Below are 25,627 nucleotides of genomic sequence, written 5' to 3'. Positions count from 1 at the left end.
AAAAGAGAAAATCAGCCATTTTACTGCTGTGACAAAAATGGCTTTAGTGCAGGGAAAAGCTTGCATAAGGGCACACCAAAACCACTTTCTCCGCAGTTTAGTAAAAGGACCCCTTAGCTCACAATATTTGAAACGTAACATCAGCTGCCATTCACCTATAAAGTTCCAATAGATTTCCATAGTCAGATATAATAGTCTCAAACTCACAGTTGCTTGGTACAAACATCCCATTTTCTAAACTAATATTTTATCACAGTAGAAACAATCATTTCCAGTGCTCTGTCTATAATGAGGGAGCACTGCATAAATGTATACGTAATAAGTGCATCCTATTCTTCCCCAAGAAATGTGCTTGCTACTATCTTGATAATCATAACGAGGCTTTGCCTCAATAGAATAGGAAGGTTGCTTAAAATTTACTCCGTGGCTTCTGCTTCTTTGCAGGAAAACTGTTTGACAGAAAGCACAATCATTCTTCAGGGTCTTTTAAATTCAAAAGCCAGGCACCTTTTTCTGCTGGTAGGCTTCTTCTATCAAACGCTATCCATGATTTACAGTATCAAGAGAATATCCTTCTCACAGTAGGTAGCCACTTGTAATCAACTTTCCTGACAAGGAAAATGGTTCGAATCACCTCCGTCTATTTCCAGGGACAGTATTTTATTCTTGTATATAAAGAGGTAAAATTTATGAACAGCTATGTGAAAATTGATTTTCCCTCCCACCAACAAAATGCTGCAGCCCATGATAGCGCTTCCGTTAACAGCCTACTAATCAGATATGTGTAATGTTAATTCTATTGGCCAATTCCAGCTAAACAATGCAGACTGATGGTGAAAAAATTAATAACATTGAGCACTGTACTTTAGAATATCTATAATTTCACTGTGACACAAAAAACATACATTTAAAAAATAGAAGCAACTTACTTAATTGTATAAATTCTGCCTGAATAAGTAGCCCACACAATAACATTATATTAAAATTAGGGTGCTTATCAAGCAAAGAAATTACTGAGTCTAATATGACAGTAGGGCTCTTCCAGACTAGCAAAGAGATCGGATAGAGGACAAAAAGATAAGTGACAATGGATTAAAAGGGAGATAAGAGAGGGAGAATTCAAATGCTAGGCCAGTGCCAAGACACTACGAGAGACAATTGAGTCTTGAAGACGTGACAAGACTGAAGAACTCCCAGATTTGTACCAGGGTTTTCTCCCAGTTCCAGTATCATCAGTGTGAGAAGATTACTCTGTTCATCTTATAACATGTGAAGAAAAAAAAAAAGCTTCAGTTGGGTTTTGCCTGGAAATGAATTTTCTTTCAGAGAGAGAAAGAGAGTTCAGCTCAACATTGCAACGACACAGATCACTGATTAAACGTTGCCAAATATATCAAGCCCATGGAAAAAGAGATAATTTCCCCGTTAAAGTAATTCAGCTATGAGCAGATAACAACATATTCAGCTTTCTTCACCAGAAAGAAGATGGTTGATTTAGACATGGTGTGTTTATTGGCTGCAAAAATCATGCCACATGCACAGTATGCCAGTGTGACATTTTGTAGGGTTCATGCATATCATTTGGCTTTTTCATTACCAGTCATCTTATCATGTTATATGATGTTTTGTCAGACTATATATAATATTCTTTTGCCTATACCATGGCAAAAATGTGGCAGTGGGTCACAGCACAGTAATGAAATTTAAAGGACACTGAATCTGTGCTAGACATGGATATATCTCCTGCATATGCCAATGTCTTATCAGAAATGAAGTTGCTGGACTGTGCCTCAGCATGGGAAAGGTTCAAATATCTGTGTTATCTAAACAGCAAAAAGACCTATTCAGTCACTGTCGCTACCCTTTTAATGAGATCCACATTGAGAAACTTGTCAACAATACCACAGCCTAAATCCTGTACATTTGCAGAAGGCTTTATGGAGGTTTTTTTTTAAATTGCATTGTAAACATTTTCATACACTTGAATACTTTTTGCTCTTTAAAAGAGTACATTTCAACATATGTTAAAGTAGGCCATTTGTTTTACTAACCTTCACTGCGCACTGTTTGTATACATATTAAAAACCAAAAGATCTTTATGGCGGAGGAGTGGCCTGAGCACCAGACTTTACATCCAGAGGTGGCTGTTTAAATCCCACTGCTGCTCCTTGTGATCTTGGGCAAGTCACTTAACCCTCCATTGCCTCAAGTACAAACTTACCCCCCCCCCCCCCCCATTTACAAAGCTGTGCTAGCGGCTGGTGCTATGGTACTGCTGATTAGTGCTGTCCCATTCAGTCAAAAACGTTTGATTTGATACGATATGAGTCTTTCAAAAAAAAATGGTTTTTCGATTCAATTTGATTCGATTTAACTAGATTGAAATAGTGAGACCCACATGTTAATTTTGTAACACAAAGGTTTAGAAAAAACAGGCAGCAGCAGTGAACAAAGACAAACTAAATCCTTGGAGTCGGGAGAGGTTCCGTGGGAAGGAGAAGAGCGGATGTGGTCCCTCTTCAACAAAAGCGGGTGATAGGGAAAGAAGCTGGAAACTACAGGCCAGTAAGCCTTACTTCAGTTATTGGAAAAGTAATGGAAGCGATGCTGAAGGAAAGGATAGTGGAATTTCCTGGAAGCCAATAAGTTGCAAGATCCGAGACAACATGGTTTTACCAAAGGTAATCGTGCCAAACGAATCTCATCAAATTCTTTGACTGGGTGACCGGAGAATTGAATCAAGGATGTGCTATAGATGTAATCTACTTAGATTTCAGCAAAGCTTTTGACAAGGTTCCCCACAGGAGGCTCTTGAATAAACTTGACAGGCTGAAGATAGGACCCAACGTGATGAACTGGATTAGGAACTGGTTGACGGACAGAAACCAGAGGGTGGTGGTTAATGGAATTCACTCCGATGAGGGAAAGGTGAGTAGTGGAGTGCCTCAGGGATCGGTGCTGGGGCCGACTCAGTTCAATATATTTGTGAGTGACGTTGCCCGAAGGATAGAAGTTTGCCTTTTTGCGGATGATACCAAGATTTGTAACAGAGTGGACACCCCGAGGGAGTGGAAAACATGAAAGGATCTGCCGAAGCTAGAAGAATGGTCTAACGTTTGGCAATTAAAATTCAATGCGAAGAAAATGCAAAGTGATGCACTTAGGGAGTAGAAATCCAAGTGGAGACGTATGTGTTAGGCGGTGAGAGTCTGATATGTACAGACAGGGAGAGGGATCTGGGGTGATAGTATCTGATGGATCTGAAGGCGACGAAACAGTGTGACAAGGCAGTGGCCGTAGCCAGAAGTTTGCTGGGCTGTATAGAGAGAGGTGTGACCAGCAGAAGAAGAGGTGTTGATGAGGTGAGGCCCCACTTGGAGTACTGTGTTCAGTTTTGGATGCCGTATCTTACTAAGGATGCAAAAAGAATTGAAACAGTGCAAAGAAAAGCTACAAAAGTGGTATGGGATTTGCGTTACAAGACGTATGAGGAGAGACTTGCTGACCTGAACATGTATACCCTGGAGGAAAGGAGAAACAGGGGTGATATGATACAGACGTTCAAATATTGAAAGGTATAATCTACAAACAAACCTTTTCCGGGGACGGGAAGGCGGTTTAGAACTAGAGGACATGAAATAAGGTTTGAAGGGGGGCAGGACTCAAGAAAAATGTCAGGAAGTATTTTTTCACGGAGAAAGTGGTAGATACTTGGAATGCCCTCCCACGGGAGTGGTAGAAATGAAAACGGTAACGAAATTCTAAATGTGAGGGAATCCTGTTCAGAAGGAATGGATCCTTGAAGCTTAGCAGAGAGTTGGGTTGCAGCACCGGTGGTTGGGAGGCGGGGCTAGTGGTGGGAGGCAGGGCTAGTGCTAGGCAGACTTCTACAGTCTGTGCCCTGAAAATGGCAGATACAAATCAAGGTCAGGTATACATATAAAGTAGCACATATGAGTTTATCTTGTTGGGCAGACTGGATGGACCGTACAGGTCTTTTTCTGCCTTCATCTACTATGTTACTAATGTGAGCACGCCATGCTGTGATACATCTTGTGAAAAGTGAAGTTGGGTCAAGTCCTACATCTTCCAGTTTTTATTAAGAAAAATCATTTTGTCCACTTAGACTGGCTTCAGACAACTGCGTCTTGCAGCTATAATTTGTCCAGCAGCAGAAAAAATTCTTTCTGAGGGCACAGAGGTGGCTGGTGTACACAGAAACGTCTGTGCAAGCTGGTTCGAAAGTGACAATTTCATTTGACTTTTCTTCCAGAAAAAACATCACGCCAGTTTCCAAAGGATCTTAGTGTTTATAGCAAGCAAGTGATATTCCAATCGGATGCAGTGCAGAACATGGACACGCAGCAATTTTCAATTTGCCACATGTCCATTTTCGGCAAAAATAAAAAAGGGCATTTACAGTACGCTGAAAAATGATTCTGCACTCGCCCAAAACATGCATCTACACTACCGCAGGCCATTTTCAGCATGGTCTTTGTAAAACAGCCCCTGAGTTTGCTGCACAAATTATTGAATTTCCCCCAAGTACCACAATTTATATATGAACATTTGCATTAACCTTCTAAACAGAATAAATTAACAGCAACCCAACCGAGAGGTGGAAAAAAATGACACACACTGTCTGAGAATACCTCAAATCCCTTCCTCAAGCAGAACACTGAAGATGAACTGCATCTCTTTACATGGGGGAGAAAAGAAGGACGATAATTTATTGCCTTCCATTTACATATTTATTTGTAGGAATAACAAGGACAGCAAGGTGCTAAACTGCAAAACAGAAGAAATGGCAAATAGGCTCTAATATGTAGAGATGAGCATTCTTTGAAATGACATGTGAAATGTCATTTCCCGTGTTGATTCCTGTCATTTTTAACTGACAATGATAGGATAATATTATAACAGGCACACAGGCACATATGTTGTCTTCATAAAATAGTTGCAACATATGTGCCTATGTTCCTTTCTTGCCGAACCTTCCTGCTATGAAAAAAATACCCACCCAGTTAAGCTTTCTCTACCTTTATGAGCTTTGCTTGGCAATTGAAATGCTAATCGGACAAGAAGTTTTCATACTGGGTGAAAAAAATAGCTTCAATAGGATTGGGGGATGGGGTTAATGGAAAAATTGCTTAAATGATTAAAGGTAACCCTTGTTAAACTATTTGACATATTCATCTTTTGTATATTACAGTTGTTCTCCCTGTTGTATCATTGTGAATGGCTGTTGTGTTCAGTTCCATGTTTGCTATGCTGTGAATGATACTCCTTTTACTGTTCCTTTTGCTTGGAAATTTAATACAGACCTATACAAAAAAATTTTTTACATGAAAATATCTTCTGGTTGTTTACAGTTTGGGCATTGCTATCTTACTTATACTCAGTGTATCATAATAGTGTGAGTAGGCGTGGAGGGGCATAATCGAAAGGGCCGCCCAAGTTTTGTTGAGGACGTCCTCGCAAAACATCCCGATGGAGGGGCGGGGAAGCCCGTATTATCGAAACAAGATGGACGTCCATCTTTCGTTTCGATAATACAGTCGGGGATGCCCAAATCTTGACATTTAGGTCATCCTTAGAGATGGTCGTCCCTAGACTTGGTCGTTTCTGATTTTCGGCGATAATAGAAACCAAGGACGCCCATCTCAGAAACAACCAAATGCAAGCCCTTTGGTCGTGGGAGGAGCCTGCATTCGTAGTGCACTGGTCCCACTGACATGCCAGGACACCAACCGGGCACCCTAGGGGGCACTGCAGTGGACTTTACAAATTGCTCCCAGGTACATAGCTCCCTTACAGTGGGTTTATGGTGGGTTTTGGAGGGCTCACATTTACCACCACAAGTGTAACAGGTAGGGGGGGGATAGGCCTGGTCATCAGGGATGCCCTTTTTTTTCCATTATGGGTCAAGGACGTCCATGTGTTAGGCACGCCCAAGTCTCGCCTTTGCTATGCCTCCGACACGCCCCCGTGAACTTTGGCCGTCCCTGCGACGGAAAGCAGTTGGGGACGTCCAAAATTGGCTTTTGATTATACCGATTTGGACAACCCTGTGAGAAGGACGCCCATCTTCCGATTTGTGTCGAAAGATGGGCATCCTTCTCTTTCGAAAATAAATCTGATAGGGTGAAAAGCCTTCACAAGTACAGCAAAAACAAAGTTTAAAAGTGAGCAACACTCTTTTGTGTGGTTCCAAAGAAAAACATACAGAAACTGTTCCTCTCACAGGCAGTTAGCTCAGGAGTATATATAAAGTAGCTTGGTGCTCATTAGCAAAAGGCTCTGGTTCATAGTTTTCAAGGTAAAAGCTTTGCTTACCTCATAGCTATCACTCTGGGCCTTTAAAAGTATATTTTGAAGGAGTACTCTAGAGGTCTGCTTCTTCCTGCTCTAAACCGCCCTATCTTTTACTAGCCCTGGGTTTTTATGTCCCTTGGCTGAACCACACCCTTCTGGCTGAGCTTCCCAGGCCTAGGTCTCTTATTGTGACACTGTGATGGAGTATGCTTAAGGGGACCATCACAGTTTAGTGCCCATAAGCCTTATCCAGGTTTCCAAACCTTTACTGGCAACCTCACAACCAGTCTGGTTTTCAGGACATGAAATGTTTGAAATAAATTTCCACACTATAATCAAAATTAGGTTATGGAGGCTAATTGTAGATATTCTGAAAACTTAGCTGGCTGTGAGGTTGCCGGGGCAGGTCTGGCCTACTCATAACTTTGAGAAGTATAGAATAGCACCTTGATGGCATAATTTCAATTTGACAGTTTAGCATATTCTATTTGTGTTAATCCTTTTAAATCATATGCAAATTGAATGCATTCAAATCAAAACATGTATTCTTGTCACCAAATGTAAGGAGCTTCAACTTCACTTGCCATATAGAAAAGAATCTTTATTGTACTAAAAGCTTGGATCTTGAGGTATTTTCTAGTTTAATAAAAGTGTCATCTTATCAACCATTTTGATAATTTTCTTTGACCTATACACAACTATTTTCATAGCAGCAATGAACAGCAAATATAATGTTATTGACAAAGGAATATGTAAAAATGTAATTTGCAGAATGCTATTACCATTATTAAAAACATTATGTAGAGTTACAATCTGTAGGCAGTACACACTTAGAAGAGACAACTAATGCTTGGTGGATCATGTGGAGAGGCATAATCGAATGGGGCGCCCAAGTTTTCCTGAGGGCATCCTCGCAAGATGTCCCCGCGAAGGGGCGGGGAAACCCATATTATCAAAACAAGATGGGTGGCCATCTTTTGTTTTGATAATATGGTCGGGGACGCCCAAATCTCAACATTTAGGTCGACCTTAGAGATGGTCGACCTAAATGTTGAGATGGTCGACCTTAGAGATGGTAGTACCCGGTTTTCGGCCATAATGGAAACCGAGGACACCCATCTCAAAAATGACCAAATCCAACTCATTTGGTCATCAGAGGAGCCAGCTTTCATAGTGTACTTGTCCCCCTGACATGCCAGGACACCAACCGGGCACCCTGGGGGGCACTGCAGTAGACTAACTGATGCACTAACTGAACGGAAAAAGCCCTTCCCTTACCGATCCCTTAGCGATTCGGAAAGGAACGGGCATGCATGAAGGAAATCGCATGCAAATGAGCTGCTCACTGTTAGCTCATTTGCACATGATTTCCTTCCTAAGGAGGGGAAGCCAGTGCAGAGCAGCCAAGCATTATGCTTGGCTGCTTTGTGCATGCCAAAGACGGCTTCATACATGCAGACAAGCTGCGTGTATAATAGCCGTCTACAACCTTAAATAAATTGCCATCTATAACCTTAGAAAAGTACAAGTCCAGGTGAAAATGTCCAAGTGCTCGTCAGGGACGTTTTTTCTTTTTTTGGAGTATGGGTGAAGGATGTCCTTCGCTATGCCTCTGTCCCTGCAACGGCAGTTGAGGACATCCAAAATGTGGATGTTTCTGTGAGAAGGATGTCCATGCCTGGATGTTTCTGTGAGAAGGATGTCCATGCCTTTAATATGCCTCTGACATCCTCTTTATTTATTTGGATTTTGGATCACAATTAGCAGCAGGGGGATTTGAATTGGCCACCTCTAGATTGCAAGACCAGTGTTCTAACCACTAGGCCACTCCTCCAGTCCACTCCCTTGAAATTTGGCTGTCCCTGTGTGTATGGGGGGGGGGGCAGTTCAGGATGTCCAAAATGTTTGAAAGAAGGATGTCCATGCCTTCGTTATGTCTCCGCTGACACACACATACCTCTCCCCCCCCCCCCCCCCCCCAGGGATCTGCATACTGCTGCGATGGACCTGAGTATGACATTTCAGGCTGGCAAAAAAAGTTTTTAAAGTTGTTTTTTTCGGGGTGGCCAGTGGTTAGTGACCACTGGGGGAGTCAGGGGAGGTCATCCCTGATTCTCTCCGGTGGTCATTTGGTCAATTCGGGCTTGGTCAAAAGAAAAAATGGACCAAGTAAAGTCGCCCAAGTGCTCATCAGAGACGCCCTTCTTTTTTTCCATTATCACTCGAGGACGCCCATCTGTTAGGCTTGCCCCAGTCCTGCCTTTGCTACACCTCCAACACGCCCCCGGGAACTTTGGTCATCCCTGTGACGGAAAGCAGTTGGGGATGCCCAAAATCGGCTTTCGATTATGCCGATTTGGGCGACCATGAGAGAAGGATGCCCATCTCCCAATTTGTTTCGAAAGATGGGTGCCCTTCTCTTTCAAAAATAAACCTGATAGTCTCATCAACAGATGGACACTAAGGACAGACAAAAGGAGGTTGAGGATAGATGGAAAAAATCGATAAATTAAAAATGAATAAATCACCGGGACTGGATGGTATACATCCAGGGTACTGAAAGAACTCAGATATGAAATTGCAGTTCAACTGTCAGTGATCTGTAACTTGTCGTTAATATCATCTGTAGTACCTGAAGATTGGAGGGTGGCCAATGTGACCCTTTTTAAAAAGGGATCCAGGGATGATCTAGGATATTACAGACCAGTAAGCCTTATGTCAGCGCCAGGCAAAAATAGTAGAAATTATTACAAAGAATAAATCACTGAATACATAGACAAACATGGTTTAATGGTACAGAGTCAACATGGATTTAGCCAAAGAAAGTCTTGCCTCACCAATTTGCTTCATTTCTTTGAATGTGTGAATAAACATGTGGATAAAGGTGAGCCAGTTGATGTAGTGTATCTAGATTTTCAGAAAGCATTTGTCAAAGTCCCTCATGAGAGACTCCTGAAAAAAAATAAAAACCCATGGGAAGAAGGCAATGTTCTAATGTAGATTAGGAATTGATTGATAGATAGAAAACAGATAATAGGGTTAAATGGCCCATTATCTCATTGGAGGAGGATGAATAGTGGAGTGCTCCAGGGATCTGTACTGGGACTGGTGCTATTTAACATATTTATTAATGATCTGGAAATCAGAATGGCAAGTGAAGTAATTAAATCTGCAGATGACACAATACTATTCAAAGTTGTTAAAATGAATGCACATTGTGAAAAATAGCAGGAAGACCTTAGGAAGTTAGAAGACTGGGCATCCAGATAGCAGATGGGATTTCATATGGACAAGTGTAAAATGATGCACATTAGGAAGAATAATCCAAATCATAGTTATTTGATGCTAGGTACTACCCTAGGAGTCAGCACCCAAGAAAGAAATCTAGGTGTCATCGTGACAATACACTGAAATCTTCTGCCCAGTGTGTGGTGGAGGCCAAAAAACAGAATGCTAGGAATTATTAGGAAAGAGAAGGAAAATAAGACAAAGAATATTGTAAAGCCTCTGTATTGCTCCATAGTGCAACCACACCTTGAGTATTGTGTGCAATTATAGTCACTGTATTACTACTACTATTTAGCATTTCTATAGCGCTACAAGGCGTAAGCAGCGCTGTACAAACATAGAAGAAAGACAGTCCCTGCTCAAAGAGCTTACAATCTAATAGACAAAAATAAAGTAAGCAAATCAAATCAATTAATGTGTACAGGAAGGAGGAGAGGAGGGTAGGTGGAGGCAAGTGGTTACAAGTGGTACGAGTCAAAAGCAATGTTAAAAAGGTGGGCTTTCAGTCTAGATTTAAATGGAATTAGAAAAGATTCAAAGAAGGACAACCAAAATGATTAAGGGGATGGAACTCCTCTCATATGAGGCAAAACTTAAGAGGTTAGGACTTTTCAGCTTGGAAAATTGATGGCTGAGGAGGGATATGATAGAGGTCTACAAAATACTGAGTGGTATAGAACAGGTAAACGTAAATTGATTTTTTACTTTTCAAAAAGTACACAGACCAGGAGATAAAGGAAGTGACATGGTACTACTTTAAAAAAAATAACAGGAGAACATTTTTTCATTCAACAAATAGTTAAGCTCTAGTACTCTTTCTGTTTACATAAAATACTTTTTATTACAAGAAACATTTAGGAAAGTCTCCATAGGTACTTTTAGTAATCTACCATATAAGGACATTCAACAGGTCTATAACAAAGAAAATGGTTTGCATAAACTAGTTATTAAAAGGTAGAAGTTGTGACATTAATACTTCATAGTGTCTCCAATATTATCGTGTTCATCACTAGAAAGAAAACATTCATAGTCTGTATCATCATCATTGATGTGGTTGAAATGCTCTACAGCGAATGCCTCCACTTTGTCATCATTGAATTTGTATTCCTTCTCATCAGTAAAGTCATACAACGTCTGTTCTCCAAATAAACCTGCTTTTTGAAATCTGTTGATAATCGAATGTGGTTTCACTGCCTGCCATGCAGTGTCAATCCAGCAGCAGTCTTCTACATAAGTAGTACGTTTCTGATTCCTTGAAGAAGTAAATGAGTATTTGCCCTCATGGTTAATAGCTATGTCAAGAGGCTATAGCTTGCACGTTAGTCCACCAAGGATTGTTGCTATATGGGCTCCAGCAGCATTCAACGTTTTCTTAACTGAGTCCAGCTTGTGTATTGTCATGGAGTCGAATATTAACAACAATTTCTTGTTGAAAACAATACCTGAGCAAGCACAAAAACATAAATTTATCCTGTCCTTCATTATATTCACCTTTAGATCCTCAGACACCAACACCCCAAGGTCTCTCTCCTGAGTCGAGTTTACTAATCTCTCCCTTCCTATCTGGTATCTCTCTTTAGAGTTTCTGCACCCCAAGTGCATCACTCTACACTTCTTGGCATTACATTTTAACGTTGGGAACTACCAACATGATGGGAGAACTATAAACACAAAAAGGACAGGGAACAACCTTCGGATTAAGGTTTACTTTACTGCACATTTTCACAAAAGCTGGGGCCGACACTGGACCGAGCTGAATTAATCCCTCAAGATTGAGATAAGTACCCCACTTCACACTGTGGTTGCTCAACATACAGTATATAGTGAAAGTTAATAATATATAAAGCTTATGAATGCATATATAATGACATCAACAATATTAAGAAACCACTGGCAGGAGGTAGCGAGTGCTATGATGTTAACTTGGGTAGCACCACAATGTTGGACTGTCAGCTGGAACAGTAAAGGCTACCCAGATACTGAGCACAATTAGCATAAAAAAGAAAAAAAATCACACTTGAACACAAGGCACTTGTTTTATTTGGGAGTTTTGTTGACAATATTGATTCAAGAACAGAAAAACCGAAAAGTGATTTACACCCCGGAAGAGTATACTATATTACATTTTAACTGCCAGACCCTCAACCATTTTTCTAACGTTCAGAGATCCCTTCTCATCGTTTCTACTCTCTCCAGGGTATCCATTCTATTGGCTATTTTCGTGTCATCTGCAAAAAGGCACACCTTTCCTTCCAACCCTTCAGTAATATCTCCCACAAATATATTAAACAGAATAGGCCCCAGCACCGACCCCTGAGGAACTCCACTGCACACCTTCCTTTCCTCTGAGCGGATTCCATTTACCACCACCCTCTGCCACCTGTCAGTCAACCAGTTTCTTATCCAGTTCACCACTGTCGGTCCTAAGTTCAACCCTTTCAGCTTATTCACGAGTCTTCTGTGGGGGACCATATCAAAGGCTTTGCTGAAGTCCAAGTAGATTACATCTAGCGCACATCCTTTATCCAGTTCTTTGGTCACCCAGTCAAAAAAGTCAATAAGATTTGTTTGGCAGGATTTTCCTTTGGTAAAGCCATGTTGTCTCAGGTCCTGTAACCCATCGGCTTCTAGAAAGTTAACTATCCTGATGATCAGTGCTATTCCCTGAAAGCTGAGGGGGAGTCCTCCAATTCCACTGCTGCCAGTGTTGGGGGGTTGGGGGGAGAGAGCTTCAATCATGTGTTTTCAATCACTTGGGAAAGGCAGGTTCCCTGGAGTCCTGCATAGTTTGCCTGTCCCTCACTATTGAAAATATGATAGTGAAACAGTACCTCCTACTGGCAAGAATGTAAATGGAGAACTCCCACTCAGGTTTCAGGGAACAGTTACAATCAGCAATCTCTAAGTATATTTATTTAATTATTTATTTATTAGGATTTATTTACCGCCTTTTTGAAGGAATTCACTCAAGGCGGTGTACAGTAAGAATAGATTAAACATGAGCAGTAGGCAATTAGAGCAGTAAAAATATTCGAAGAACAATACAAAGTATGGCATGGTATACTACTTGCAATGACAACACAATGGGGCTCGTTTTCAAAGCACTTAGACTTACAATGTTCCATAGGTTACTATGGATCTTTGTAAGTCTAAGTGCTTTGAAAATACACCTCAATGTGTACTAGAACATTATAATTGATAGTGAGGGGTAAGGCAAAGTTGTAACATATAGATTTATTTATTAAATTTGTATCCCGCACTTTCCCACTAAAAGCAGGCTCAATGCGGCTTACATAGTAATAGGTAACACAGAATTTTGTTATGTAAAGTAGGAAATTAAGTATAACATAATAGAAGGATGGATGGGTAGTAATAGGATGGGTAGGTAGGTAGGTAGAGACAGGTGATAGAGAGAGGAGGGTAAGGCGGGAGATAGAGTCTGGGTCAATGTCATTTTCTCTTCAGTATATGTAAGGTAGATGGGTTCATGAGATTAATCTGGGTCTTTTGGGTAGGCTTGTTTGAATAGATGGGTTTTTAGTGCTTTTCTGAATGGTAGGTGGTCATGGATTGCTCGGATAGGTCCAGGGAGAGCATTCCATAGACGGCTGCCCAGGAAGGAGAAATTGGATCCATAATAAGTTTTGTACTTGAGACCTTTACAGCTGGGGTAGTGCAGGTTGAGGTACTTTCGTGAGGATACAGGCATGTTTCTTGCTGGAAGGTCGACCAGATTTATCATATAGTTAGGAGCTTCTCCGTGTATTATCTTGTGGATTAAAGCCTGGGCTTTGAAATTGATACGTTCTTTGATTGGGAGCCAGTGCAGTCTTGCGCGGAGAGGAGTTGTACTCTCAAAACGTGATCTGCCAAAGATGAGACTTGCTGCTGTATTTTGGGCGGTCTGAAGTTTTTTTAGGATATAGGCTTTGCAGCCTAAGAAAATACTGTTGCAGTAATCAGCATGGGTAAGTACCGTGGAGAGCACTAGATGAGTAAGAAAGTAGGAAGAATTAGAAAGTAAGGTGATTGATTTTAAGAAAGTTGCACATGAGGACAGAGAGATGGTTAAATATTATCTCAGCTAGGGTAGGAGTGGATAAACATTCATTGCTGCTTGCTATCCATAATATATGTAATATATACAAATGGTACAGTCAATGAGGTTTATACATTGACCTATCTGTACATGTATTAAAAGAGATTAGCTTGCACAATACATTAATGGTGTTCTGTTTTTTTTTTCTGAAAATGTAAAAGTAACCAACTGAGCTGTCAAATAATTGAAATGGTATGAAGCTGGAGGATGGAGAAATTGGAAAAATTAGAAGTGTTAATAGGGGAATGGATAAGGAGGAGGAAACAGGGTCACAAATTGAAGAACTGCCATGAATGGATCTCAATGAAAGTACAGTCAGCAGAGCAAATAAGTGCAGCCTTATGGATACCAAGATGGTCAAATTGTTGATATTTTTTTATAACTTTTGGATCATCATTAAAAATCATTGATTATTGCAATGATGTTTTTAGATGTTCTTTATTAGTTAGTAATAATTGAGCAACTGATCGCTACAACACAGCATAGTCCTGTTGCATGTTAATATCACATAAACCTCAAAGATGTAGTCAGTGTATTTGTGTAACAAGTTGTTTTACCAATTTTAGACAGATTTTTAAGGTCTCTTTTACCATAAATTTTAACTTTAGCTTTTCTTTTAAAAACTTTCAGTGATAATTAGTGTTTGTCCCCATGGTGATGTTATATCGCTGTAAAGATTGACATTTTTATTTCTGTCTTTATGAACATAGACATATTTAGTGTCTGTTGCCATGACAAAACCATTTTGCTATAACTATCTGCAATAGAGTGTTGACAGCCTACCAATACCCCTGGCCTTCAGCCATGAAAAAATGGTCTCCACTGGTGACAATATACTTTTCCATGAAGATGCTGTAACACTATAAACATTGCCACTAAAATTATAGGTTTACTTCCATAACCATACCTTGTGATTAAGAACATCAGCATAAATGTGACCACCCTGCTATCAATTGAAGTTATATTCCTCTGTTGGAAGAAGACTCTTGAAAGACAGATCACCTTGAAAACTTTAACCACCCCTCCTCCACCCAAACACACCCTTTCTTTGGAATTTAAGTTGGTCCCTTCTCTCAGGGGCTTCCTCTCATTTCCTGCATGGCAAATGAAAGTAAGCCCATATGAATTGAATGAGCTTCTTCTCATTTGCCGCACCGAGTATCGGAAGTGTAAGCCCCATTGAGCCTGCCATGAGTGGGAAAGCGCGGGGTACAAATGTAACAAAAAAAAAGTGTGGCATTTGAAAAGAAACCTTTATCTTCCAGAAAAGGCTAAAAACCTTTCTCTTCCCAAAGACTGTTCCATAAAAATCCATCACGACCTCTATCTCCTTTTACTATCTATCAGACATCCCTACAATGATCTTTTGTCTCATGCATACACTCTAATAGTTTCTGCTTTTGTCACACCTAAAATGTAAACCACACTAAACCCTGAAAAGGGGATATTAGTGATATACAAGAATTGATTGGATTTGGCCGCAAAACTTAACCAGTGATGTGCTGCAAATTGGCAGATAGTTGGTTGTATCGTGTGATATAACTGGCTATCTGCAAAGTGCTAACCAGCAATATTCAGCAGGAGATAGCATTTCTGTTTGTTTGTTTGTTTGTTTGTTTGTCAGGTGCTTCTGCATCCATCTGACACTACAGACGTTTGTATTGTGACCCCTGAAGCAGATAGTTTTACTGCCGAAACACAGACCATGTCGGGTTCAGTTACTGGTGCTTTGAATAAAGGACTCTGACTTCATTTCATTAGCTGGTTGTGTTTTGTGACATCCTCTACTTGTGCTTTGGACTTTGGCCTACACGTAGAGGTTTCTACCTGTTTGTGCTTTTAGCTTTTCTTTGCTCATTAATGGCAACATTAGTGTATGATCATTAATAGAATAAATGGAAAATGAGCCATTTTACTGCTGCAGTAAAAATGGTCTTAGCACATGGGGAAAACCTGCATAAGGGCACACTAAAGTCAGTTTTTGCCACAGCTTAGTAAAAGGACTCCTTCAATTGTGAGCCCTTCAGGTAGAGAGAAAGTTTAGTTTAATTGTCATTTGTATACTATTTTCCAAAATATAAATCAAAGCAGTGAACAAGAAAATCAGGAAAGTGGAAAGAAAATATATAATTTCATGGACAGAGGAAAAAGAAGGGAGGCAAAGGAGAAAAACAAAGAATCTGAATATAATATGTAAACCACTTTGGTTGTTCCACAGAAAGGTAATATATCAAATCTATGACCCTTTTCCCCTTTTCTCATCGATGAGTCCTTTTACTGAAGTGTGCTAATGGATTTATCATGCGCTAATTGATAAGATGCCCATTATATTTCTATGGGTGCCTTATCACTTAGCACATGCTAATTGTTAGTGCACCTTAGTAAAAGGACTTCTAAATTATTCTAATATGGCACTATTTGTATTTTGTTTTCAAAATGTATTGATTTATATTTTATATATTATAGTTATTTGTATGTTTGAATTGTGCTTTAGTATTTTTGTGATCTAATTAATGCTTTATGCTTTGTGAAACCCTTTGACTATGTCTAAGAAAGGAGGTATATAAAAATATACACTTAAGCACATGCCAAGTATTTATTCAGAATGAATTCATATGAGGAAAATGGAATGACAACACACATATGTCCCAGAGAAGCAAACAAATACCCAGAAGAGCACATAAAATTTATGAAAACATAACAATGAAAGTAACCTTAAAAGCCATGTTTATGAGTAGAGCAGTGTTTATGCATGGAAATAGGTGCTTAAAATTTGTGTATAATACCACTATAAGAAACAGAGAGGTAGTGAACAAAAGGCAACTGTAAATAGTAATCCATGGCCTACATTTAGAAAGTAGAAAGAAAAATGATTTGAAAGGGGAGGTCCTATTAACTGGAAAGCCCAGTCAAGGATAATCAAGGGATTATTTGAGTGCAAATTCTCTATTTGGAGGAGGCTTTTGGTGAACCCCCTCTGGGCAGAGCAAGATTAACCTGGGGGTTAACACTACATTGGGGACTGCTCATCTAAAAAGACTGAATGAGCCTGCTGGCAAGAGATTTACAGTTATTCAGGAGCACACAGGTGTTTTGATTGCTAGATGGAGTTTATCCTACCCTGCATTTAAACTACTCTTTTAAATGTCTAAAATATCCTGGTGGCTCACATTCTAGAAATGGGAGTGAAGTAGCAGACATAATAACAGAATAAAGATACTGCTTATAAAAACAGTTTGCCATGCTGGTATTTTCAGGCAATCTCTCGGAGATTCAAAGCAAATCAAATTATATATCTTTATACTTCATTTCTCTTCATTTGTAGGCAATTATCTGCCAATAAAGCTACACAAATCTATATCTGAAAGTGTACTTAGCTATGACCTTAGCTAGGTTATGTGTTAAATTATGTGTGTGTGTGTGTGTGTGTGTGTGTGTAAGGCCTAGTGAACCCCATATTCATGTTTAACAGCCTTGCACTGTCCATCAGGGATAGAAGGAGGAGGACATTTAAGGTTCTAGGGTGTTCAAGTGGTTGCAGGAAGGTTCCAGGATCTGCAGTTTAATGGACCACGAAGCAGACTTTTATTGGTATAGGGTCTGAAAATCCACCCATAAGCCAGTTCTGTATTCAGTTGCTGCCAATGAACGTATAACTAGTTTTGAATATCAGAGCAAATGCATGTATAGTTACAGTCTAGGGTAATGGATCTAGATGTTGGTTTGGGATATTGAAAATATTCACTAATGTCACAGGATCTAATTTAAAAAAAAGATATCTGGTCAGTTTAGACAGTTCTTTACAAAGAAGATTGATATCAGAGATCAAATGGGATAGAGGAGAACCCAGGTAGTTGATAGCAGAAGTTTGCAGGATAGTAGATTTGACCAGAAGTTAGCTTATTTCTCAGTGGTAACAATAGGAGAAGTAGGAGAAATATTGAAAGATGTTAAAGCTACTGTACATTGTGCCTGTTGGATCCTATTCCAACTGGCTTTCTTAAAAGAAGGTAAAGTTTGGGTGGCCCTTTTGTTAGCATAGTTGGTGAATACATCATTAACACAGGGTAAAGTCCCAAAGTCTTTAAAATAAGCAACCATTTAATCAATTGGTGGTGTTAAATGGTAAGAAGATTGTGAAAATGTGCAAGCTGATCTTAAGACTGGGAGACTGGGCATCCAAATAGCACATAATCAAGTGTAAAGTGACAAAGAACACAGTGAAGATGACACAAAAATGAAGGTCTTAAACGATGTATAAAAAGTCCACTTTATTTGATGAGTCCAGAACAATGTGGTAACTCGAGGTGACTCGACACAGCCATGTTTTGGCCAACTGGCTTGCCTCAGGAGTCTTAATGTTCTTTAGATAGGGTCCATTGAAGCAAAATAAGTCTATCAATCTGCTTTCAGAGACTTCATTTGTGGTGCTCAATGCTCCAAGAATACATTGTGTGATGTATCTCTCCCGTATTCTTGGAGCATTGAGCACCACAAACGAAGTCTCTGTTTGAAAGCAGATTGATTAGACTTATTTTGTTTCTACAGACCCAATTTAGTAAAGGGGCCCTTCACGTTTTTAGCACATTCTTGCTAAAACTTTTAAAAATCACACTAAAATAGCACTTACCAGCTGATACAGTAACATATTATAGTGTATGAATTTAATAATATCCTCAGTGCACGGTAAACACTACCTGCATGCATGTAAATACTTAAAACTGCAGCTTCTATGTGCTACTAGCATTTGTGTGCTACATAGGATGGCAGTATAATAATAAAAATATAGCATGTATACTCTAAACTGACTATCCACAGTCTTCTTTTCCTTATCTCTCAGCCTCTTCCCTAAAATCCTAGATAAAAGTAAACCTGGTTCATGGAGCTGGTGGTCAGTGCCAAAAACAGAAGCAAGAAAGCATCTGTTCACCAGGGAACAATGACAGGATTCAAGTGACTTCCAGCATAGGAAAAAACAGACCACAAACATATGCCTCAGAGATCTGTCATGGCAAAAGACTGGCATTAGAATATAGCTCAGCCAGTTCTGGCACATATTTATGTTGTAATGACATAAAACCAGACAGAAATAAAAAAAAGGCAAAGATCTGCCACAGAAATGGCAAATCAAAAGAAAAAAAAAAAAGCAGATCAAAAAAGACAAAAAAATAGAACAGGAGGGTAACAGAAGAAGTGGTTTATTACAAGTTACCCAACGTGGCCACGTTTCGCCCTCAGGCTGCGTCAGGGGTAAAAAAAAACTAATAGGGGTAAAAAGCAAAGTGAACCCCTAAAAGTAGTCATACAACCACCTATGTACGTCCTACCTCTACGAACCTAACTCATCAAAACCCTGCAGATAACTACATAAATTATCTTACCTCCTTCAGAACATTCTATAAACTATCTATGTCCTCTCCGTGTCATAACAGTTAAATACTAATGTAACTCTCAATGAAAATGTAAATTTTACGCCACTTTGAACCGAAACTTGTTTTGGGATAATAATGAGATACAAGAATGCATAAATAAATAAACTTGGGGAATCAGGTTTGAGTCCCACTGCAGTTTCTTGTGACCCTGGGCAAGTCACTTAACCCTCCATTGCCCCAGAAACAAACAAAAAGACCCCACCAAGCTTAGATTGTGAGCCTACTAGGAACAGAGAAAGTACCTGCACGGAACAAATGTAGAAAACTTCGGTTGTACCACAGAAAGGCGGTATATCAAATCCCATTACCCTTGACTCTTTACTCTTTATGCATGTACTAGTAAAAAAGGCCCATTTCTTAACGCGATGAAATGGGCGCTAGCAATGTAATGAGTTCCTACCATTAATGTTTCCATGGTTGTATTCTGAATATAATTATTGTTTACATGTGTAAGATTTCTTTATATACAATATTTTTTGTGTAAACTGTGTTACAATGTGATAAACGTTTTCCTTGTTCAGGCCCTTCAATCAGTTTAACAATCACATCAGAAGAGCTCCTTACTCGTGAGAATGCAACATACAGTTGCCCGTGTGAGAGACTGAGAGTGACAGTGTGTTTTACAGACAGAGTGATTGAGTGTGTGTGTGTGTGTGTGTGTGTGTGTGTGATGTCTGTGTGTGATGTCTGTGTGTGTGTTGTGTATGAGTGACAAAGTGATTAAATGTTTGTCTTCTTTTCCATTCTGTGCACTTGCCTCCACTGATGTTTGTGCCTCCCTGTATATGATTGTTTGTTAGAGATTCAATCCACTCCACTCCACTTCCCTCCTCCGAGTTCTGTTCTGTCTGATTGGTTCTTCGTTGACAGTGAGAGCCAATGAAACGCTGAACTACAGACTTACGAACCCTACACTGCCACAGTGCCACGGAGTCAGCTTCAGAATGTTGGAGGTGCTTTTTATTATATAGGATCATGCACACTCAAAAACGCTGCTCACATGATGAAAAAATGACCAAATGAAAACAATCAAATTTCCTGTACATCTGTTAAAGCTTCATTGGCGTAGGATCTTTTTCCATTTATATGAGAACTAATTTTAACACATACTCCTTAACATTGATCCCTTTAGCATGCATGTTAAGACCTTAGTTTCAATATCATTCAATCAATATCAATAGAATTCTTATAAACAGTTTCCCAAAAATGGGTTCAGAGCAGTGTACAATTAAGAGTATAAGAAATCAAAATATAATAAACAATCTAAGATACAAAAAATTCAGCAAAATACATAATATAGAGAAAGGAGATTATACTTCTTTAAACAGCCATGTTTTGACCTTTTTTTGAAATTTCTAATAACTTCCAACAGCTTAGTACAAAGCGTGCTCTTTTAAGTGCATATAAAAAAGGCACTTTTATAACAGGGCATCATGGGTAGGCCAGGCCCAGGAAATTTTCCCCCCATGCTCCCCCCTCTCGGCAGCCCTGATGGAGGCTTAAATGAGCTGCAGTGGACACTGAAACCAGTTCCCCCTTGTTCTCAGGCCACTGCACTAACCATTAGGCTACTCCTCCATTCCAGTACATACCCTTATACAATTATCTTCATAATGCCTTAGAATGTGTGCTAAGCTTCAGTGCATTTCTCCTTAACTTTTGTTTGCTTGATGCAATGATACCAATATAAACATCTGCACTGATGTGTTAAAAAGCTACTAATGTCTTGGCCTTCAGTAATTAATAGGTTTTGTACGGATGTCAATATCTGTCTCCTTGATGATAAACTACTGCTTTGAGCACCATGACTAATAATGAATGTCTCTTCTCCTAGACATGGTTTATTACTGCAAACCATCCACCTCAGTGTGAACAGCGTTTCTAATCAGGAAATGTCATAGTCTTAGCTGAACTAACCTTCCATAGTTAATGGGCCACTATTTATCTATCTAAATAGATAGATAGATAGATGTCGATATATTCATGTTACGAATGGACTATTGGAAAGGAATGCACCTTCTTTCATAAATAGTGTGCACTCTTCAAAAAGTGGGTACATTCCTCAAAAACATTGAACACTGTTTTAAAAAAGTGAACATTTTTTTAAAAAGATAAACTGTTTCTGAAAAAGTGCTAATTTTTAATGATGTTACTTCTGTAATGACACCAACACAAGGGAGAGTCCAAAGTCTCCCGCAAAAAGACAAATAAAAACAAAAAAGGGCGGAAGCTGTCCAGAAAGACCAGACTGAATCCACAAGTGTAAAAGCCAAAATGGTTTATTGTGACCCACAATGGTTTATTGTGACCCAACACGGTTCATGTTTCGGCCAAAAGGCCTTCCTCAGGGGTCTTCAAGCTGGCTTATGCTGGTATTCATATAAAAAAGGCTCACAAAAAAGAGTGAAGTAATCGCTGAACACAATCACAGTGAGTTGGTTAGATTCATGGTATTGGGATATAAGAGGCGCCAGCATCTTTAATAGGCTGGTCCCCCAGACATTCCAGGAGAGCAATGGGGCACTCTAGAGGGCACTTCTGTGCACTTCATATAAATGCTCCCAGGTACACTTCTCACCTTTGCTCTTTTATCTTGTCCCCTGAGCCTCCCAAAACCCACCAAAACCCCAATACCCTCCACTGTACACCACTACAGTAGGCCTTATGGGTGAAGGGGGTGCCTATATGTGGGTACAGTAGGGTTTTGGTGACTTTGGGATGGGTCACAGTTTCCACCACAGGTAGAGGGAGATCGGGATCTGAGTCCCCCACTCCATAATACACTGCACCGACCACTACACTACTCCAGGGACCGCTGTCATAAAGGCTGGTAAGTCATATTTTTATTCACATTTTTGGGGGGTGAGAGGGGGTCAGTGATGACTGTGGAGTATTGGGGGGTCACCCCTGATTCCCTCCACTGGTCATGGTCATTTAGGGAACCTTTTTGTGCCTTATTCATTCTGAAAATAAGTCTAGACCAAAGTGTATTAGTTTTAGTCCTGGACATTTTTGTTTTTTTCCATTATGGCTGTAAAATGTCCAAATGTAGGCATACCCTAATCCCACCTTTGAAATGCCCTGACATGCCCTGATGTCATTTGGATGCACTACAGATAAATTACATAGATAAACATAACAAAATAGGTTTTTGAAAATACCGATTTGGACGTTTTGAAAAGAAAAAACGTCCAAATGGTGCTTTTTGACACTTTCTTGGACATTTTTTTCTCTTTAAAAAATGAGCCCCAAAGCCTTTTTCAAAACAATCACATACACACACACACATTCTTTCTCATGTATAAATTTCTTTTTCCCTCACACACATGCCAAAAAACAAACCGTCCCATATTTAAAACCTTTTAACCTGTTAGCAACGTTTCCTGGGCGGTTAAATTGCACTTAAAAAGCTATCCAGCAATATTCAGCAGGAGATAGTCAGTTATATTGAGCACAAGGATAGTGAAGGACCTCTTACTGCCTACAAAATGATTGGCAATAAGCACTTACATGGTAATTTTGAAAAATGACTGCACATTAATGCAAAAAAAAGAAAAAAAAACATTTTAAGACTGTGTAAAAATAGCCTTAGTGTGCCGGAAAGACCTGCGTAAGGGCACGCTAGCATGGTAAAGTCACTTTTTACACTGCTTAGTAAAAGAACACCTTAGTGAAGTGAATGCTTATGCTTTGCAGTTTGCAAACCTTTCATATGCTGCATTATATTTATTCTTCTTATTCGGACACACTACCCATACAATATTCTATAAACACATCACAATAAAATAAAGAAATAAAGGGAGTCTTTTACTAAGGTACGCTAGCATTTTTAGCTGGCACTAAACACTGAGACACCCAAAGGAATATAAGGCTAGGGGTATGTTTACTAAGGTGTATTATCATTTAACGTGCATAAACCATTTATGTGCATAAAAACGCTAACACGTTTATAGTGCACCTTAGTAAACATAGGCGTAAGTGTATTCTATAAGCAGAACACAGAATAGGCTTAGTTGATATCCCAGCACATAAAACTACACGCCTCCATTTCCCTGCGTATAAATTTACACGCAGTGGACCATATTCTATAACTATGGGTGTATATTTTGGAATGCCCATTTCCCTGCCTATAACCAAGCTCCTTTTGAACTGTGTGCATTAGAATGTAGGTGCAGTTTATTACAGAATATGCTTAGTGAATTGTGGGTGTAAATTCTAATTATTGCCATTTAGTGCTGATTATTTTTTTTGTTACATTTGTACCCCGCGCTTTCCCACTCATGGCAGGCTCAATGTGGCTTACATATTGTATACAGGTACTTATTTGTACCTGGGGCAATGGAGGGTTAAGTGACTTGCCCAGAGTCACAATGAGCTGTGCCTGCAGTGGGAATTGAACTCAGTTCCTCAGTTCCCCAGGACCAAAGTCCACCACCCTAACCACTAGGCCACCCCTCCACTCCTTATTGCTTGTGGAATGCCGTTATCAACGCCAATTAGCTTCTTAAGCCAATTAAGTTATTTGCATTGTTATAAAATATGCTTGGATTCTGGCGCAGAACACTAGGAGCAATATATAGATTCTGGAGTTAATGGGTGTCTCAGCATTTAGTGCCAGCTGATTTTTAGTGCGAGCTAAAAACGCTAGCGCACCTTAGTAAAAGAACCCCCAAAATGCTACAATCTGAAGGAAATTGAACTTTTACTTTTAAAGGAATCCAACCTCAGTAGTCCTTAACATGTTCATTGGGGATGCACGCAGGCAAAACATCTTTTGTTGGTTTTTAGAAACTGTTGCCTTTTCCCCCTTATTTTATAAATATTTTGGTTCTTTTCACGTATTTGCACTAATTTATTTTAACCCGTTAGATTTTTTTTTAATGAACTAAAGTTGATTGTGCATTAATTCATTGGTTAAAGCTCTTTAAATCAATTTTTGCATGAACTAAAATTTTCTAATGTGTCTTAATGAACTGAATACATGCTAATGAATGCACATCCCTAATGTGCACTGCAGTTCAGCAATAGCTACTTAACAAAGGATATGCTTTACTGGAAAATTAGCTGCTTTTAGAAACAGAAGCCCTCTGCATAAAGCATCAAGGTTGCTATCTCTATAATAGCTTCAACCTGTAGACAAATGCTCTAGTTCTGTCCTGAATCAAATCAAGCTGAGTTTACTCTGACAGTGTTGCCTAGTTGGGGAGCCCTCTGCTAATCATCAGTTCTTCCAAAATGCTAATGTGGATTTATTCATATTTATGAGAAGGGAAGAAAGAGATCTTACAAGGACAAAAAAAAAAAGAAGAAGCTTTGTTTATTTTCATACACTTCTTTCTTTTCTTCTCCAGAGGTCTCTGATATATACAGCAAAAATGGACAAAACCAGATTTATTCTATTGCCACATACACTGTGGATGTTACAGGGTGTTTTCAACCTATTGCTTTTTCTGGCCTATTAGCAACCAATATTCGACACCACTGAACAAATAAATAAAGCTGTGGAGCCTGGTTTGATCTTTCTGTACAGATGGCCATAATAGTAGGCCTATGTGCAAAACACTTAGCACTTGCAACAGATGTCATTTAAAAATGCAGATCAAAGACAAGCCAAGTTTAGCACTAGAGTTTTCTGTGCCAGGACAGCCTCTGCTACTAAAATGCTAAGGAGGTTCTAGGCAAGGTAAAATGAGCACCAGTATCATCAATTGCCAAGACTGGTCCAGCCATCAAGGGGAATATTTAACCTTGCCAACCGTCTCCTAATCTATGACAAGTCATTCACACAAGTAGGCGACCACTGGTCACACTTGTGATCGTCATTATGCAAGCTGTGTGATGTGTTTGGTATTCTTCCCACATTTCTCATAAGACAAATGTCAAGCTTCCTATATTTATTTATTTAATCTGGCTCTCCAGTTGAGCTGTTCAAATCGGAAGCATAAGGTAATCTGCAAGAACATTACATTTACCAGAGAGAACACAGAAAATTCATTAACCCTTTTATTTTTCCTTCAGTTTGGATCATTTGGTTAATGTTAGGGAAAGGTCTGAGACTTTGGCTAACAGCAATTCTTTAAAAAAACAAACAAAAATTCTACAAATCAGTTGACAGAAGTCTTTAAATCTTCTAACTTAGAAAGGGACTGTCATTGTTGACAGCTACAATGATGTTCTGTGAATTGACTCTGCATTTGGAACAGTGCTCTGTGTTGTTGGCTTCCACAGATTTAAGGGCTCACTGTTTTTATACATTTTAGATCACTGTGGGGATGCGTTTCATTTCCATGATTTTGAATCCCAAAAGCATCACAGGTGATGAATGCATTCAACCGATATCAGCCCAGGCATAGTCACATTGATTATCCCACTATCATAGATTACAATTGCTAATATTCAAGACTTTCGTGTCTTTCCCTGTGCCAGATTATATGGCATTTAGAACTGAAATGAAGGGCCAATGTAGATCCAGATGACTTGACACTTACAAGGT

This window comes from Microcaecilia unicolor, chromosome 2, assembly GCF_901765095.1.
Source record: "Microcaecilia unicolor chromosome 2, aMicUni1.1, whole genome shotgun sequence".
NCBI lineage: Eukaryota > Metazoa > Chordata > Amphibia > Gymnophiona > Siphonopidae > Microcaecilia > Microcaecilia unicolor.
Note: the sequence above shows the minus strand (reverse complement) of the source record.